General features: G+C 37.1%; 1 protein-coding gene across 7 annotated transcripts in view; it reads left to right on the top strand.

The window, feature by feature from the left end:
* The window catches only part of LOC102682408 (leucine-rich repeat-containing protein 4C), a 446,308-nt gene that overhangs the window by 409,950 nt on the left and 15,569 nt on the right, over positions 1-20,789 (top strand). For 3 of the 7 annotated variants that reach the window (XM_015338417.2, XM_015338416.2, XM_015338420.2), the window contains one exon: positions 17,683-17,720. The exons of 3 other annotated variants lie outside the window; for them this stretch is intronic. The gene's annotated coding sequence lies outside the window, so the exon portion shown is untranslated. Of the gene's footprint in view, positions 1-5,754; positions 6,208-17,682; positions 17,721-20,789 lie in introns of those variants that run through there. One more of the 7 variants, XR_011182894.1, reaches the window with a different exon arrangement.

Here is a 20,789-nt window from a genome sequence, read left to right on the forward strand (position 1 = left end):
GAAAAGCAAAAGACAGCACTGCCACTGTTCGACTTAGCTTGAGGATGCAACAAAAATGTGATTGTCATGAAAAGAAAGTACAACTACTGTATGTTGGTCTGTATTCAGGATTTGAGTGCATATTACCCATATTGGGATAACTTAATATAAATTTGTAGTGTGTGGCAGCACTATATAAAAAAAATCCACTGGTTTTCAGTAAAAAAGTGCATATTATTAATTGTGTGTATGTACTGTAAATAGTTTTAGCAATACATTAGATTGCTACAAAAAACTCTTGTAGAATCCTTTATTATTTCTTATAAAAAAACTCTGTTGTGATATTTGTGAAGAAACATTAGAGGTTACCTGTAGGAATGAATAAAGACGGAAATACGGGTAGATAGATTTTATTTTTAATTTAAGGGATTTCAGGGAAGCTTGACAACAGTATTCTGAAATATGGGGTAACAGCAACATTATCTGTGCTTTCTTGAATTGCATGTCTGTTTCTTAACTAAGACAATTTATATCTTTTAACTGGCAATCCAGTCTAATTCAAAGAAAATTCTTGACATTCTTTTTGAAGTATACAGGATGTACAGCATTGACTAAACATGTACAGGACAGTAGGTGTGATGGTCGCCTGATCTAGCAGACATTGTTTCTACTTCCGTCGTTCTTTCCTGATTGAAATAAGCAGAAAGTAGAATAGATATTACTGAATAAAGATATTGCTCAAGGACAGTCAAGCACACTGCTACTGTATGTATATTTAATAACACATTTAAACGTCATAGTCTTAGTGGAGACTTTCTACTGGATATATTATGTTACATATTATTTGAAAAATGCTAAAAAGGATATGAAGGTTAGTTTTTTGTGTTTTTTGAATATACAGTAGATGGGTTTGTATGTGCTAACAGAGAATGAGCTATGAATGAGCCCATGGGAACTATAAGAGTCATAAAATTGCAAGTAGAAATTAGTTTTAGTTAACAGAGCCATGATTATACAGTTAATGCAGTCAGATCTCAGATTCAGACAACAGTGTGTGGATACCCCTGAGCACCTGAGCTGCATAGCAAACAAAACTCCGCCACGCCTGATAATGCTTCCTGATGTTTAGGATATGACGGGACTCCAATGCATATTTTGTCACATACTTTAGACTAAAGTCCCTGGACCAGAGTAATTTCTACCTTGTCTACTTTCAATATATGTGGTTTTCTGGAAAACCTACAAATCTGCATTGGAGCAGTGGGATGTGGTTCTGTGCATTGAGGGGCTGTAAGGTTCTTTTTTTAGCTTAGGCAGTTCAGTTGGCCGTTCTTGCTTCATTATCTTCAAGGCCATTTCCTGCGAGATGCAGGGAAACACCTTTTCTCTGTAAAGCATAATTGATGTGAGCTTTTTAAGTATGGTCTTCATCATGATTCTGTACATCATGCCATCTGGAGAGCTTCTTGATGGACCTCTTCAAGTATTGATTGTGAAAGAAAATGTGTACTTGGGTTTATTTAGACTGATACCCATCAGCATGAACACTCAGTGGTTTTGGGTAATCAATAACACGACCGAATAGATGTGCACTGAGTTAATTGGAGGAATGAATCAACGTGCCACTGGGAGTGAAAGTATATTATGTATATACTATATATATTATACAATTCATGATATGTATAAAAATCATGTATACAAAACACTGTGCTTATAACACAGTGGTTATATGTTTCTAAAGTATCTTTGGATTGTTTCAGTTTACTTGTACATTGTCAGCTCTAGCTGGGAGGAGCTGAGCACTCTAGTGCTGGAAATGCGTTGCTACCTGTGTCCCCAGTGTAAGGACTGGTCAAAGATGCTGTCTAATAGCTTTGGCAGTTAGGCTATCCTGTATACCTTGGGTCTCCAACACTACTCCTGGAGAGCCCATATCCAGCAGGTTTTACAAGTAGCCTTTAAATCATTGATTTTTAAAAACCTTCTATAATGAAATACAATAGGTTACAAAGACCATTTTTTACTTGAATAATTGAGAGATCACATGGGACAAACATCTGAAGACCTCGTAATGTTCAAGGAACCAGAGTTCACTTAACTGGGTGAATTACATGCTTCTTTGATGAATACCCTGCACGTGTTCCCAAGTTTTAAAAAGTGGGTGTTTGGGGGTGACCTAATGGACAAACAGCTGGAAGCCTTTGCTGCACAACAACATGTTCTGATCAAAGCTCAGCAATTGCACCCCAAAGCTTCTCCAGAAAACTAATCTCATCCAACATCATAAATCTTAGCAAATTATTCTCTCTGGAGTCAATAAATACAGATCACACCTTGATTTAATGTAAAAAGTAATATCTTCCTATTTTTTTGACAAAGACAACCTCCATTTGCTGCACACTGCTGCCATGTAAATCAATGTTGATGAGTAAGGATTTGGTCATGATAAGCTTCCGGCACCACAAAGCACAAACCATAGTCAGCCAAGCATCTTCAGAACGTTCTGTTGCCAACTGGCCTTAATTAAAGTTATAATTACCATGTTTTTTATAGCTCTGGCCATCTGAAACCCTTTGCAAAGGAGTTGAAAATTCTGTCCTGTTGTGGTGACAACTGAACAAAGATAATCACGAACACTGCCTACCAGTCATCCTAGCATGTTCTAAGAGATGAAAAAATGGTAGACATTAGGGTGATTTGCAACCAGCTGCTGCAATATTTCAGTATTCAAAATCCCAGGTGCCATGTTCCTCCCTACAATTGTCAGTCATGGTGCCCTACAGATGAATAGCAGTCAAAAGGTGCTTCCATGTGCAGCAGAATCAGTAAGAAAGTAAATTATTAACAAGAAACACACATTTGTCTCTGCTGTAACAGAGAAGATGACTGTGTGTAAACATCAGATTGCCGGAACTTTGCATCCTGTCCCAAGATTTTTGCCTAATTATCCAAAATATTTTATTTAGCATGTTGTTATTCCCATGTGGATGTTTTTGTGTATTTGTGACTGTTACTCTGGATTTATATACCATAACAGTAAATAGAATATAGAATATAAACAGTATATACAGAATAGTAAGTATGTCCAATATTTGTCCTTTCGGATCCCTTTTAAAGTATCATTGCAGCCTGAATTGTGCTTCCTGTTTGGTATTTTTTATGCGCCAATCTGTGTATACAGTAAACCCCTGAGGCTAACTGAATTTACACATTATGCAGGTCTGCTATTACCATCGTCAGTGTACCGGAGCTACATTTATTTTGTGAGGCCCCTTGCATTTCAGTCAACAAATTGAGGGAAAAAAGCCTGATCTACTTCTGCTCTGCATTACTTTTAGAGTCATGGGACATACTGTACCATATGATAGACCACTATTTTGGACATTATGCATCACCCCTATGGACATTCCATTCTGTAATACATAGGTAGGAGAGTGTATATAAAAACTGTAGGAGAAGTGGAATGTTTTTGGGGTTACCAACCCCGGGTAACCCCCCTGTCCCAAAACAACACATACAGATTGTTTTTAAAAAATGATTTGCATACTGTATATGAACCACCAGATGGTAGCTCACTGTATGTATGATATTTGCTACAATTAAATCATGAATAACATTTTATTTGTTTGTAGATGTTCTTTTTGGTCTTTTTAGTGTTTGCTTTTGATCTAAATTAAAATCAGTTGAATGATTGGGAAACGAAAAGAAATATACTGTTTACATTCTTGCTGTCCTCAGCTTCTCATTTTAAATCATCACTTTCTATCTCCAGTGTACTACCTTGACTTATTCATGATCCATAAACAGTGTTAAAAGTCAACAGAACCAAGTGCTTGGATGTGCTCCTTTTATTGAAGAGGTCTCTGTGCCTTGCTCGCTTACTTATTCTTTAATTCATGGTAACAAATTCTCTCTGAACAACCTGGTGGAATATGCTGCTCAGTTTTGTACTGTGTTTAATTCATGACATGATCTTTTAACCCAGTTCTGAATGAATGTGATGCAGGGAATTAAGCAGATTTTACAATCAGGGCTAAAGCATGATTTGAATAGACGTGCGCATTCAAGTGTGAAGTGACATTTGCCACATTTTCTCAGGCCGATGATGTTCAAGCAAATGTATCCCAACAATTCCAGAGGCAGAGTTTCAAATCCAAAATGAGACAAGGAGGAAGGACATTTTTTTTTACCAATAAATATGCATATTACTTCAACAAACGTATGAAAGAAAAGCAATACATTCCAAAATATATAATAGGACAGTGACACAAAATGTGTGTGGACAACTGTAGAAAATAGAGCATGCTCCTGGCCCTCAGGTCATCTGTTGGACTGATGTGTGTAGAACTCATAGATAAAATATAATTACTGACGTTAGCAAAAAGTAGAAGTGTTTTTTTTTTTAAGCATCTGTGTGTTGGGGATGTAACACACAGAAGACAGACCCTGACCGAGCATTAGTTATTAAGTTAGTAAGAGGGCAGGTGCCCTCTGCCCACAGATTTTTTAGCTCCATGATGCCTCACAGAGAGGTTTTAGGAGATTCTCTTTTACCTGACTTTTACTGTTTTTTTACTGTTCTTGTTTTAAGAATAGTGCACCATATGGTGTGATCAATTTACTGCATTATAAAGTATGTCTGTTTTATTCTTGTCACGTCTGTGTAGTGTTTTTAAGTTCATTTACTGTATGTCCATGATCTTTGCTGGCAACTTAATTTCCCCCTTAGAGACTAATAAAGTGTATTGTATCATATCATGTAGTAAAATAGGCATTAAAACAAAGGCTTTTGTAATGAAAGAAATGCTTGTGTCATTCATCTGAAGCAATACTCAGTTTTACTGTCAAACCCTTTGTTGAACCCATTATTGTATCTATTTTTTCCAGTCTTACTTTCATTCATGACTTATAATTCTACTTAAATTTCTCTGGACTGTAATGGAGGTAGCTTTCCAAACCAGACTGAAGACCCTCCAGAGTTACTCTTGTAGAGTCAAGCGAAAAAAGATTTCACTCTGTACAGGCTTGTACATCATAGGGGAACTCATGTATACCATGCATCAAAATAACATACCATACCATAACAGCAATTCTAAGTACTATTTAACTTACAAATGAAAGGATTTGTTATTTGGACCATGTAGCCTGTTTTGTAATTGGTAGCTAATTGATTTGAGAATAGTATCCTGTCTTTTCTTCAAGAAAGGAATCCCTGTCCTCCACATATTTTCCCTCTGGTTTGTTTTTTTATTATTTATTTTGCAAAATTCACTTTGTTAATGCTTTTGAGAATTTTGAATACTTGGTTCAGATACCCTGGTTCTCTTCTCTGTTCTAGACCGAAAAAAGTTTGGATGATTTAGTTTGTCAGTAAAAGATATTCCTTTGCTTCTGGAAAGGTCTCTGGTCAATCTTCTCTGGTCTGGGCTTTTTTTTTTGTAATGCAGTGACCACATTAATTTGTACACAATATTCTTAAAGAATATTAAAGTCTAGGTCCTACTAGTGAATAGTACATGTTTAACATAACATCCCTTGATGTTTGAGCCCTTGATCTTTAGTGAGTGCTCTTGTATGAAAAATGTCCATGTGCTCAGATTTCTCCAGCATTTGTCTCTGTTAGTGTCAGTATGTAGCATATCAATTACACAATATATCAGCGTCAGTATGTAAAAGATGGAATTCTGAAGTGTCTTGAACCCCTCAAAGTCTGTTTTTTATACACTCTCCAGTTATTTGTTTTTTTTTGTAAGCCTCCCCATCTTTATTTTTTAGGAATGAAATGAACGAATAATCCTTCAGTGTGAAAACAGGTGAGGTGCAGAATGGCAAGGACAGATAACTGCGAAGAGGACTGGGCCTGAAGGGGGGGACAGGTCATTGGATATTGCTTCCAATCAGGCTTTTTTATTTACCAGATCTGCCTTTCTTGTTGCAAACCACTTTGCATGATGATCTAATCTATAGCCGAAACTAACATCAAATTAAGAGAGGATTTCAATGTTTCAATTAACAGGTCTTGTGGCTCACTCCAAAAGTGTTATTTTTATGTGTCAGTTCTTTGTTTTTTTGCTATTGCAAAATACATATTTGAGTTGGTAAATTTAATTAATGAGAAATGTATGCCAACAAAAAAGTGCCAACAAACTGGATAAACGTCTAAACAACTCACCCAAACCTCCTAAATCTAATAAATTAACAAACAAAAATCTTAATTATTATGATATATTGAAAACAAGGATATGCTTTAAAATATTGTCAGTTACTGGAGGCTAACAGTACAGTATATAGTATGTGGATATGAAGAAGTCTCCTTTTCATGTTGGAGTTAACTGGATGCTTTAAGGCTCTTAGCTCTTTAACATCTCTCCTGTAAATTTTCTTTAAAATTTATAATTCAAAATTTTACATTTTTACACTGACGTTTAGGTAAAATACTAGAAGAAGCATGTGACAGATTTATTTTCAGTCTGTACTGTACAGTATGTGGCTGGCATGTGGTTTCATTCTGCATGTTGATGAATGTGATTAAATTAAGCTAAAGGCTGTCAAAAGAATAGTGTAAGTCATTAAAGTAATTTGTGGTATAATTGTTTTTCACATGTACAAATTCACAGCTTCTAATTGATTTATTAGAAATTCAGTTTTAAAAGTGTAACAGATGGCACACATGGTTTTGTTCGATGCATGGATATTGTGAATAAAAATGTTAAGCAAGTAAAATACAGAAATGCTCATTGCTGTAGCTTCCCATAATTGTTCTGTGTGCAGAATATTTTTCAACTCATTGATTCAATATTTGATAAAGAGCAATAAGGTGGGATGCACGTTTGCTGTGTACATCATAATTAAATACTCCAGGTTGAAGACTACCATACAATTCTAGAAAAATATGTTTAAATTTGTTACATTCATTATTTGAACATAACTCATTTCCCCAAAACAAAATTGAATCATTGAATGAAAAGTTCTTCTGGCGGCTTTATGAAAAACTTCGCCCACAACGTCTTTATCTATTACTTCAGACACATTGTGGATCTTTTTCAGAGTCACAAGGAGGTGATTTTATTTTGTGTAACCTCATTAACAATCAGGACATTAAGCATCTGTAGACAGGTTTCCCCAGTCAATGAATGCTTTTGATGGATTGTTTGTTTATTAAGCTACAAAGGACAGAATCACCAAGTAGTAATGTTTTAAATAGAATATATTTTAGTTAAAATTCCAGCTTGGCTGATGATGTTATGATGTTTCAGGCTGTTTTATTTGTTTATTTCTACATTTATTGTCTTGTGTGTGTATATACTGTATACTTTATATAGTTTCATGCTTCTTTTGGTTGATAATTTCTTTAAAGTATTTCATATCAGTATGTTTTTTAAAGGCTGAAGGGTTTTCTTGAAGATACAGATGCAGTTCCCTCTTTTACAAGTTTTCTTGACGTACAGTACGTGCCCATTTTAACCTCTCTTTATTGTAATTATTTTTCACTTTACCCAAATACTCATTATCAGTGGCTTCTTCTGTGTTGATTTTATGTACAGTACAGTATTTTATTTACACTGTACTAGTATTTACTGAAGTTAAAACCATACGGATACTTTTGTTTTCACAAAAATGTGTGCCTTTAATGTGTTTGCACTATAGCCAATGCATTAGTGACAATTAGGCAAAAGTAGCAACAGTAACTCATTGAGCAAAAGGCCAAGAAAGAAAATTTGCATCTCAGTGTGTAATTGATCTGTAATTATTAACTGGCAGAGGAAGTCAGCAGCTAGAGGAAGGAGTGAACTGGCCAGGACTGATCTGGCTGAATGAAAGTGTTAGACAGCACACGGGCATGTGAGGCCAAGGTCTTAGACAACATTTCGGAATGAAGCTGAGTTTAACGTGGGTGGGCTGTTTCTTAATTTACATGAGAATGGGAATGTTTCAGTGAGAGGTTCCTCTCTGTGGGAAGGAGAACATGGAGACTGCGGTACAGGCAATGGTGTTAACACTTGTTTTTTTTTTTGCTTGAGGCTATTGTGAAAGGGTTAAGAAAGATTTCTCTTGCCATTTAAAGAGTAAATGAGGATAATCTGAAACAAATATGGAATTACATACCAGCCTAAGCTTTACCTATAATATGCTTTTGAATGCATCTTTCTGTGTTCTGATTTTTTCAGTTGATTTTTTTATAACACAAACAACTCCATGCATGTGTCTACAGTATAGTCTTTCATATACAGTAGGAGAGGACCCACTATGTCAACTGTGTTAACATTTCAAGGGTCAACAGCTTCCCATTTAGGGTAGCAAGTACAGTATACCATGTATGTTTTCAAGCCATTTTGAATAGAGAATACCGGGTAACCATTATCATACAGTGATTCTGTGATTTTAACAGGAGGGATTCTGTTTTAAAATCTGAAAAGTATAGGAAATTCTGCAGTGGAGCAAAAATCTGTCAAACTTTTTCCTTTCAGCACCTTTATCCACTCCTGACATCTTCTCATGACTTACTCCTTCATTTATTGCAATATGAGAATAATTTAATTCATGAATTCATTATGAAAAAAAAAAACAGTTTACTACAGGAATGTAAAATGACAGAAGCCTAAATTAAATAATGAAGTATTTTCTGAAAAGGCACATCTGAACAGCAACCATTGTAAGACTAATGAAGTCTGTTAAAGCTATTCAGCAGATTCTACAAGTGCCATGGACTTTTCTCTGTTAATCTGGCATACATCTTTGGTCACATGTCTCCCTAAACACATCTTCGTGTCTAATTTGCATTAGACAACCATTCAGAAAACATTTTTGTTCTTTGGATCGCTGAATCTTATCAACTGAAAACGAATTAATCAGAACATAAAAATTAAGTTGATTTATATGGAAGTGTCCTTTCTGTTAATAAGAACATTTCCTCCTGGGTACATACTTTGTGCATAATCCTCATTTTAAAAGAAAAAAAAAAACATTCTTTGAATCACAGTCTAGCCTGTGGTGATGTTTCCTCTTAGGGGTTGGCATGGTAACCAAGGACAGGAAGTAATGCCAGCTGGAAAATGGTCGCTAAGGCGACACTGCAGAAACTTTGTCTCTCTGAAGAACTGGAAGGCAGCTGGGTCAAAATAGGAAAAAAGAGTGTGAACTAGATTTCAGCAGAGTAGTGGAAGGGCCATCTAGCCTTCTTCATTAGTATGCATGTGCTGTGTGAGTTTTTAAATGTGCTTTTTCGCCAAACACGTTAACCGATCACAGAAACGTTTGTACAGAAATTCTAGTGCATATAACGTGTCAGTTATACAAAAAAACATATAATGTGCTTGATATTGTGGGTGAATCTGCATGTTCATTTTCAAATTTATCACATTTTCTCCTTTTGTGAACCAAGGGTTTGTACAGTTTTGTTAACTGGCATTCAATTAATTATACACTAAACTGTGTGCATTCTCATTTTTCTATTTTTAACTACTCATTAAAAAGACTAAAGTCAATGGGAAATAAATGTGTTTTATTTGTTCATTTAATTTGGAAAATGCAATAGTGATGGAATAATGGTGTATTTAAATTAGCCTCCTTGACACCGAGATGATATTTAGCTTCTGGTGCCTTAATTTCTGGCACAATGAATTGCATTAATCCATAATAGGTCCAGATAATGAAAAAAAGACTGCATCTGTCTGATGCACATTGTAACACGACAGCTGTGGTAATGCAGGTATATTATATCTGTCGTACCATTTTCAGTACGTAGGGCATTTGGCAGCAGTTGCAGAACTAAATATGTAGGAGTGTTTGTAGCTTGATAAGCTAATAAACAGATTTAAAAAAACATTTTGAATAAAGTGTAATAAAATATGCTTCTGCCAGGACCTGGCCTAATAGAATTTCACATTTTGATTAAGTAGCTCTCTTTAAAGAGTACTTCAAACAGTTGCTGCGTTGTACTTTTACACTCTTTGGATACCATGGCACTGCAGCAGCTGCTGTGCATTGTTGTTATCAGTTAATCTTCCTGTGTAAATTCCTAAATACTGATCAATCTCCCATTTCCTTTTCTTCTGTCATTAAACATCATTAAATTAAAACTACTACTGTATGTTATATCCTGTTGTACTGTTATAGATGATTTGCTAGTACTCAAACTTTCCAACTAAAATATCATATCACTTCCAAGACACACTAGTTTGGATCTATATTCTCCCTACACGTCTTGCATGGCTGGCTGGAGCACATGTGACAGCTGAATGCAGTACTTCCCTTGTTGCCAAAAGGCAACACTCAATAAAGACACCTTAACACATTTGTGTCACAGCTGTGCAGAAATTAAGTGTCTTCATGAAAAAATGGAAACTAGGAAGTAAGCAATGTTATGTGACGTTAGGTGGCCATGGCAATTTTAAATAGTTTTCCCAAGGGAAATGCCATTCCTGTATAAGACTTGAAGTCACTTCCTTTTACTGGAAGGCAATGGCCTGCTGATGTCAACAGGTACAACAGATAAGAGAGGCAATGAGCACTCTTCAGATTGCATGCATTAGCTCTGTAGCATAGCACTAATTTAGTCAGCATTGGGAGCAAAAGTCATGAGTTTCTCAGAGGCAAGTTAAGAAGCAGATTGGGGAAGTAACTTAACTAAGGTGCTTATTCATCATTTGTCATCTTTTTCTAGGCTGGAGAAATAATAGCAAAACTAGAGAAATGCTAATGTTTCTATGCATTCTTCCCTGAAATAACTGGACAGTAAGAAAAACGAGAAAGAAAATGGAATTTAAATATGTACAGCACATACATTTTTGTTGACCTATTTTTTTTTTCATGTGTATTACACTGTTTATGCGGGTCTAACATCTGCTTATGATTGATTGTCGGCAAGTATTTTTCATAGATGTTTTGTTGGAAGGAGCCATATTCACCAAAGAGCGTCAAAACGGTAGTGGTTTTCTTTACTGGCAGAGAAGAGAAATAGTACAGAGGATGGTTTCAAAAAGCATTATTTTTTCCTTAAGTGCTGAATAATTTCTTTGAACTCACAGTTACTGGGTCTTCATGTCAACATGTCTTTGGACTGTGGTAGGAAAGGGAGCACAGGAACACATGCAAACATAGAAGGCACCCCATGCTATAGCAGAACTCATCCTCAAACCCAGGACCAAAGAAATGTGAATGAGCAGCGCTAACCTCCATGTCATCATGCCATTTTATCATCTGCAAAGCTTCTTACCTTACAAGAGAAGGTGAAGCTCTGAAACCCTGAGCCAGTGGAGTATTACAAACCTGGGTGAGAAATAAGTGAAGTAATGAACAGACCCAGACGATAGACTGTTTAATATGACAGTCTAATATGGTTTCTAAGATACAACATCTATCCTTGGTAAAATGATGTTGTTGATGATGATGATGATAATGATGTTTTTGTTTCAATTATGTCTAACAAATTACTGTCCAGTGAGGGCATGAAGGAACTGGTGGAAATCAGTTCTATGCTGAAAAGGAATAGTCAAATACACCAGGTGGGGGCCTTCCTTGGTAGGTAATGAAGAAAGGGAGATAAGAAGGATAAGACACACAGAGAGTGGACCTGTTGTAGTATTTACAAGTTGTCCTCATGGAGTTGCCAAAAACCGCAAAGGGGGCCAGGTGAAATACTGTCTAGACAGTTGCTGAGATGATATGTAAGGGAGCGTATAGGCATCAATGTTGTAGCTGGATGAATATTGCAGGACAAACTCATGGTCCTTGCTGCTTAAACAGCTCTTTGTCTCCTGACTGTCGTACATTAATGGTAAAGCTAGGCATTGTGGCATTCAGTGCAAAGACACAATATATTAATTGACCAAAGAGGACCAATTTGCTATCCTTACTCCTTTAAGTCAGTCATTTTTTTCCAGTTATCTAAGTATTTTGTGAACATAATTAGTTTTTTAGTTTTACAAAATGTAGTCATTAAGATGCGACTCTTTAGCATTTTTATACAGGTTGCTGATACAGTATATTAAAATCAGAAATAGAGTTTGAAAGCCATGAAAGCTATTTTTTGTACATTTCATTTTTGCTGCATTGGCTATAGAGATTGAGAAATTGGCCTTTTTTGAATGCAATTAAGTCAGCTTGTTTTCCACAGGGCATTCCAATCCATACTCCCATTACAGAGCAATATTTCAGGGAAAATGTACTTTCTAATAGGTGCTGGAGTAAAAATGACTATGATGTTGTTAAGCAACTTATCGCATTGCCTGAGGATAACTAGAGTGATAGTGTTCAGGTTTCTGCCATATGCCCACAAAGTGAAAAGGATATTCTTTACTGTCCTCACCTCGATCCTATCCACTTCCTCAATTGTATGTGACAAACTGGAAAGACTGGGTCCCTGCAGTGGGAAAGTTTGTTTTCTTGCAGAGTCCCCCTGCTAGTGATGTTCGATATTTTTACAATTGAGACATTGAATAAAAACACACAGTTTACATGCATGAAACAATATGAAGGTACACAACATGAAAGCTGTAGTGGATTTGTTTTTCAAACCTATTGACAGCATTAACCCAGTTTGTAGCTTTATTTCTGTAGGTGTTCTTACATTTCTTAGAGGTTAATTAGAAATGCAGGAATTTCTGTTAAAATGCGATAGGTTTGTTCCTGGGAAACTTTACGTTACTAATGGAAATTAAGCGGTTAGTGGTTCTCAACCTTTTTATCAACTGGGCTGCAATCACAGCTAAAAGCAAGTCTCGCGGGCCGCAAATATTAATCACTACTAGGCCTACCTGATCTGTGTGCATAATACCTATTATAATATTATATTATAATATATAATATTATAATAGTACTTTATAATATTATAATAGCTATTAACCATGTGTATGTACTGTATGTACAGTATATGTACTGTATAAGGAAAGTGCTTCTGAAGTTGCACAGCTGATGAAGGACTTCTGTCTGAAATGTCCTGTTTTTCAAGCAACCTTGTGTACTACACCATAACTTTTCCATCCTCTCTCTCTGTATTAATATATATATCACCATCACTGAATGGTTTGCCATATTGAGCAAGTAGCCACGAAATTTTGAACGTGGCTAGTGTCACCGCCTGGGACACTTTTAAAGTAAAGTAGCTCATAAGATTTTCTGCTTGGCAATAGCACTTTTTTATTTATCTTGAGAGACCTGTCACTTGAATCAGGTGGGTATTGCTTGTCAAAATTCTTGTAGTAGTATCAAAATGTATTTTTACGTTGTACGCTTTGCAAGCATCAAGAATTGGACTACAAAGCCAACGGAAAGGCCGCCCATCTCTATCAATCACGGCCCATGGCCCATGTCGTTTTTCACCCCTTATAAAAAACCCATCAATTTTTCTTCCTTTTTTATATGAACTGCTGTGAGGGGGCTATTCTTTGCGCTCAGACGTATGACGGGCACGATGGTGAGGGTGATATGAAAGTATGTTCTAGTGACGCTCGTTATAGCCCACTTGCAGCACTTTAATGAAGTAAAAGATGAATGAAAATTAACCTGATCACCAGTGAATCTATTCAGAAAAGTTTTTTACCTGACTAGAACACACTGCAAGCTCTACCTATTTTTTAAATCATTTTTTTATCAAAGGAATCAACTGCAAACAAATGTAATTTATTAAAAAAGGGGTCAGATGTTGCAGGCCGCACTTTCGTGTGGGGTGGGTCGCAGGTTGTGAACCACTGGGTTAAGGGGTAGAGTCAGATTCACAATAACAAATGTATTTTTTCTGTAGTGTTTGGTCATATTAGTTTGAATATATTGCTTCTGTAGTTTCTTTTGTGTTTTTGTGATCATTTAAAGCAGGGAACTGAAAAAACAGATGAAATAAGTCAAAATATGCATCAGGATTTACTTCTCTGTGCTGACATTTCTGTAGTGGGCGAGGGTTAGACGCCATTATTCATAAGAAATATTTTTAACAATATACAGTACACTGCAAAGCCAGGTAGCGTAAATAATATCACGTTCTTTTATTTCTCTCATTTTGCTTTATAACATAAAGCTTTTGTTCTAGAGTAATGGCTTTCCTTTTCTTTTCACATGCGCCACACACACTAACTGTATACTCATGCCATTCATTGGAACTCTAAAATTTGTATTAAATTATTTTTTATCAAGTCCATCAATCTACTCATCACAAACAAAAGTATCCCCATAATACAAATATATCTATACCTGCCTACTCGACACACAGAACACATGAGACAAATTATCCACAAGGGATACCATTCACAAACCAGCACAAGAACCTCATGGATCCCAGTTACCAAAACCCAAATGTCCCATAGGAACAGTCCAGCATCTCCATTCTCTAAAGCAGCTAAAAGTCCACCTAACAGGTTTCTGAAGCTCCCCCACCCAGGGCTTGGTACTCCTCCTCGTGGGGGTGGAAGTGTCACTTGATGTTTTGGGTCAGCCAACAAGCTTGGGCAGAGCTAACAACATGCTGTGTGCAGATGGCCAGGTGTAATATCATTGTGTATTCGTACCTTGTTCTAGAGCCCCATCTCAGTCTGAGTCTTTAACTGAATGCCCAGTTAAACGTGTTATGCAATCACACAAGTCACCTTTGAGCTGTGAGGTAAGTAACCAGCATCTGTGCAAGGAGGACCTTTGATCTATGGGAGGAAGCTTAAAAGAACAATGAGACAAAAGACAAGAAAGACATCAGTCAATAGGGAGACACTGGCCATTCAGTGCAAACTTAAAGACAATATACAGTAGTCTCTGAGCCAGTACAGTACCTGCTCTCCCACACCCACATTTAGTATCTCTGAGAGACTATGTTCCCAAAAAACGATAATATAATAGCCGAGCACAAACATACAACTTTGTTGCATATGCAGGCACATGCATGAGAGAATAATCCTGCATCCCAGATCCCAGACAAGTGTTGCTGCACTGAGGCAAACATTTTTATTCTACGCATGTGACTAGTTCCAGTATCACTAAATTGCCTTATAGCCAACATACAGTACGTCTGTGTCATGGGAAAAGTGTTCCCTAATAAATCAATCGTGCTACAGCCAATTCACCTTATTGAAGCATGCATAATACCAGAAATGAGTGTATTCACACTGAAGAAAAATACGTAACACATTTTTAACTAAAAAAATATCATTTTCTTTATTTTTAACATTGTTACCTTACATTTTTCTATAGTTCTAATGCAGTAAAGTGTTTCTCCTGGGTATTTTGGCTTTTTCTCCTCCTTTTTTGCTGGCACTGGACCACCTTCTAAGTCAGCTGAAATGTCGCACTCATGTGGTTTTAGCAGTGTGAAAGGGGGAATTGTCTCTGACCTGGCATGGTAGTCAGATAATAGAGGCTTTATTTTCATACTGAGAGGTAATACAAATGCACTGAAGCCTTCAAAAAGAAAATAATTCATTGAATTCTCAGGTCACAATTGTCGCCAGTGTGAAACAAATATAGTAAATGCTAAAGGATTTGCATTGGTGTTTGAAAAAAAAGATTTTGTCAGTGTTTCTGAACCAGTGATTGATGTTCTACAAGCACCTTGGTACTTAAACTTTGTGCAGCTTGGAGTGGGATGTCAGGATGTGATATTTTCTGACATGCAGGATGTCATCTTGAATTGTTAATGTATTTATTATATCAAGTGATCCTCAAATTCTGAGATTTTGCAAAAAATCCAAGGCACATTGTTACACAATGTGTTACACAAATTACACAATCCCAGTATGCTGCTGGAAATTGTTGCTCTCGGTTTTCAGACATTGTCGATCATTGTTGATCTCCATTCTCATCCTCACCTATGGTCACGAGCTTTGAGGAGTGACTGAAAGAACAAGATCAAGTGTACAAGCAGCAGAAATGAAGTTGCTCCACAGGGCTGCTGAGTTTGCTCTTCATGACAGGAAGAGCCCGGCAGTCTGGGAAGACCTTGGAGTAGAGTCCCTGTTGAGGTGGTTAATGCATTAGGTAAGGGTGACCCCATGGTGCCTCCTGCAGGAGGTGTAGTATGCTCAGCCTATCAGAATTAGACCCCGGAGCATACCCAGGACAGGCTGGCTGTCACGGACGTCCAAAGGGACTAACCGTGGGGAGCAGCAGAGCAGAAAAAGACCCATATGCGTAGCGGCGAGACGGGAAAAAGGCCCGGGCTCATTAGTGTAAAGAGTTCAGGAATGCCGTATAGAAACCTATGCCCTCAGGGAGCGGACGTGGGGCGCCCTGGTGCTAGGCGGGTCTCAGGACATCCGAACGTCAATGCTGAGCGAGGACAGAGTGCAAGACCCTGAAATATATAGCCCAAGGGAAAGAGAGGGACCGGAAGGACAGCAGACCGGAAACTAGGGACAGGACAGAGAAGGAGCGCCCTCTGGCTGCAGAGGGCGTGACACTGGCTTTATTTCAAATGGAGTGGGCCTGAAAGAAATATAGTAAGGAATCTGTTGATTACAGATTTTAAACATTGTAACTGAAAGAGTTTGAAATATAAATTGATTATGTCAGGCTTAGATAACACCGTTATGCTCAAATTGGAATGAAACCTAAGAGGCCCCATGGCTCTTGAAGACCTGCGTTTGACAGCTTTGTTTTACTCTCTTGAATTATTGGTTAAAAAAAGAATAACACAGTAACACAGAAACTGGGGCATAAACAAATCACTCATTTTGACATCAGGTCAACAGTTGTGAATAAAACAGTTCACGATCAGTGGATTGAGGTCTTCAGCACTGAGTTGCAGATGGTTTATTTCAGCACTAAACACTTAAGGGCCTGGGCAAAGGTTCTGGGAATGGATCTTCATTATGGCAGGCAGAGGCCTGGCGCTTTATGGCACTACCCCATAATAAGCTCCACTAAGTGTAAGCCCAGCTAACTAAATCGTGTTTTGGCAACATTTCAGCATCGTTGCACTTCTGTTGTGACAACAGATCAATATACTGTAATGTAGTTCCAACACAAATCTGTAGACTCCAGGGGAGGCTGTGAAAACATTGTAAAATGACATTCAGGAAACCACATGGTCACATTATCATTTAACACTGTTTGCCCTGCTATGAGGCTGAACTTCTGTTGACAACAACCATAAGATTTTTCAGTATTGCTACCGTAATTTGTAGAATCCGAGGGCTGGTATCATAAAATCCTGCATGATACAATCACATTGTTAAATGACATTTATATAACCACATGCAAGGAAATCTTATTCTCACCTAAACAAATACTGAGAATAAAAAACTGCTATAATTGAAAGGAATGGAAACGAAACATATATTGTCAGTCATCATGTAATGAAGTCTTGTGGGCTCCAGCACTAGCTTCTTTGCTAAATCTGGGGAAGATACAAAAAATCACTTTCTACTTTCTTTAGGCTTATTTTCAGTGACACACTTCTACTGATTCAGGGGAGTGAAGCTGTGGGAGATAGAATAACTAGACTACGTTAAAACCCAATTCATTTATTTCATCTTACCTTCATAAATACAGTAAATCCAAGCCAGGTGTATGTCACAACATTAAAGAGATACAAATACTGTACATGAGATAAACAACCAGCAGCCAGTGCAGGAAAGAGGAGGCATTGAGAGATTTTTTAAAGGATTTTAAAGTTGTATAAAGCTTGTCACTAATTCAAACAAACACAATTCTTCTTTAGTGAACTTCACTGAGGTTTCACTGAGTGGCCTCTCTCTCACGATCCCAACATTTTCTCCCCCACAGTCGTCCGGAAGCAACAACACCTCTAATGGCGACATATAGTAAGTGTTTTCCTTCTTTCTAAAATTAACAGTTGTTAAGTTATTTCCACAAACATTGCACTGCATAGGGAACTGGAGAGGAAGAACTCCAATGAAACACTTAACAGAAATAAAAAAGTCAAATAAATAAAGAGCGAAAGGATGAATGATGCCAGTATGAGCACTATTAGTAAGCCATGATAAGCATGATGTGCTTGTTTTAACTTTTTGCATTTGAGTGGTTGTGCAGTATTGTGCTCTTTTGTGTATATTACCTTGTGGCTTGTACTGTGTATAGTACTATTTTTTATATCCTACTAGGAAACAAAGATGTCAAGAATTCAGAAGGAATGTTTTACAGTTTAGCTTTAATTACTGATCAAATCAAATCTGTAAAATACATTTCTCTAGTATGTGTAACACATACAGTATGGGATATAAATCTGATTTCAGGTTTCCAAATGTCCTAAAATATAAAGTCTCTCTAGATTTAAATAATCTATACTGTAGTTTCTTAAAATGCTTCCTAACTCTGCAACTTTTTACTCTCATGCAGGGTTAATGTGAACCCTCTCTCCTCTTTAGATTAGTTAACTGGAAACTTTAAAGCCCAACTATTTGTTTATGTAGGATGTTTTACTTGTTTTCATCTGTTTAATAATTGGATTTTGGTTTTGAACTGCTCTTAGTATTAATTTTACATTTCAGTTAACTGACATATAGTTCAGATGGAACTAGAAGACAATATGGTAACAAAGAACTAGAATGTAAAGTACTTCAAGTTAATCCATGAAACATGTCTTCTTCATAAGTCTATTTATATGTTGCTTCTACTGCATGTCAGCTGTTGCTATAGTAATAATATTTGTTAAACCAGGTCCTCAACTTCATATGGTTCTGTTGAAGTGCAGTGTTTCTGTAATGTTTATACGGCATGGATTAGTAATGTCACCTAGTATTATTTTACTACTGTATATTATGCGACAATGCAAAAGCATGATATTATGTACAGTTTAACATTAAGACATTGATGTAATTTCTAGTTGTTGGATGGGGATTTTTGTAACATCTTGGAATGCTGACAGCATTTATAGAACGTCTCTAGGTAATGCCTTAGAAAGAACTCCCATTCATTCCTCCATTTTCTAACTGCAAATTCAGGGTTGCTGTGGAGCTGGAGCCTATCTCAGAAAGTAATGGGCACAAGGCAGGATATACCCTGGTCAGGATGTCCATCACAGGGCACACACAGACACAAACACCCACACCAGGGCCAATTTTTCCAGAAGCCAGTTTACCTACCTAGGGAACTGGAGCACCCAGGGGTGCACCACACATCTGAAACTGAACCATGAGCCCCAGAACTGCAAGGCAGCAATGGTAACCTCTGTGACAAAAGGAATGTGCCACCCGTTCGTAATCTATGTCATATACAGTATAATCAAACCATGGTGTTCCAGTTACTGTATATTGGTAAATAACAATGTCTTTTGTTAGCTGGGAGCTACCCCCATGAGCAGAGAAATCTCTTGAGTACACTTACATATAAAAGCACAAGTGACAAAAGGCAGCTGGGGAGACGGATGAGGCTTTGGACATGTTGTTACGCTACAAGCCAGATGAACTTAAGGACTCTGTGCATTGGCTCACAGAAAGCAAAACCGATAGAGGAGTAGAGGGAAAACCCGAGTGTACTTATCCGAATCGCAGATCAAAGGCCGTGGTCAAAGGCAGGTTTAAAGGTCAGGAAGCCAAAGGCTCAGGAGTCAGGTAAATCACAAAGAAATCTCAAGAGTGAGAAGGGGAGCTCCGCTAGGTGAAAACCAAAACTGAGCGTTGAGGTCTAGGTGGTGAGGGCTTAAGTAATCCGGGAAGTGGAGTGTGCAGTGATGAAAGAAAGATCTGCTTGGTTTATTAATTAATGCGACGGCGTATGTTGGAATTGGAAAGAGCTGGAGTCTGATTGAGAACAATGTGGGGTTGTTTGCAAGACGAGCAGATGGTTGGATTCTGATTGTGGTCGGTCATGACAGTTGTGGGTTCAAATCCCATGTAACTTTCAGTACTACTAGTGTTGTGCCCTTGTACAAGGTATACTTCACACAGATTTCTCTAGTAAAACTCCTTTCTCTGTAAATAAGTACTCTCCAGATCAACACTATAATTCATATTAATTATGAATTAACTTTATTTTTAAATAAAGTGTGTCAAAATATAAATTGAGTGATGGGTCAGTAGGTCAGAGGAGCATGTTTATTCTTCCTTGTTCATTATTGCTGACATGTTTTTAAAGAACAAAACTGTATACAGTATATAACAAAAAACATTTACACCTAATGTGTGTGTTCCTATCAGCAAATCTCACTGTTCACCAGATTTATATTAAATTGCAAAATATCCATGAGAATAAAAATTATTTAAGAAAAATGTGACAGACATACAGTATATTAAATTATTTTAATAAACTGCAATTTAGGCAGCATAGTGAGGTTTAAAACACATTATGGACCAAATGGTTAATCAAAGGTTCATACAGTAGGTTTAACTAAATGTTGTTCTTTGGCAGGATACACCAGGTTACTATGTGCACCCCTGGACCACAGCTGAGCCAGAGTCCATCTTTTTTGGTTAATTTGCTTGGCTGTATGTTTGATAGAATCAGTGAATCAGAAGCAGTGGAGTGTCCAAAAATGGAAGAACAAAATTAATGTGGGTAATGTGATTGGCTGAGCTTGGTTCCTGTTGTCCAGATGTGATTCATGTGGGCAGTTGGGACATCGTCTCATATAATAACTGCTTTCACAGGCTTAGCTGTCTTTTCACAGCTACATTTTATAGAGCAAAGTTGTACTTTCAGTAGCACAGAAATACTGTTTGTTCCCTTAATTCTAAGGACATTTCATAATGAAAATTGCCTTGAAAACTTTTTAGTATGTAATAAGTAATGTGTTTATAAGATATATCTCTTTTACCCCCAAACAATTTTTCAGCACAAATTGTAAAGACAGTACATTCTTTCATTTCCAAAGGTGTTTGTAAATTTTGGCCTTCAGGTGGTTCAGTTTGTACCCTAGACCACACAAACTCTCA

This window comes from Lepisosteus oculatus, chromosome 21 (assembly GCF_040954835.1).
Source record: "Lepisosteus oculatus isolate fLepOcu1 chromosome 21, fLepOcu1.hap2, whole genome shotgun sequence".
NCBI classification, from domain to species: domain Eukaryota; kingdom Metazoa; phylum Chordata; class Actinopteri; order Semionotiformes; family Lepisosteidae; genus Lepisosteus; species Lepisosteus oculatus.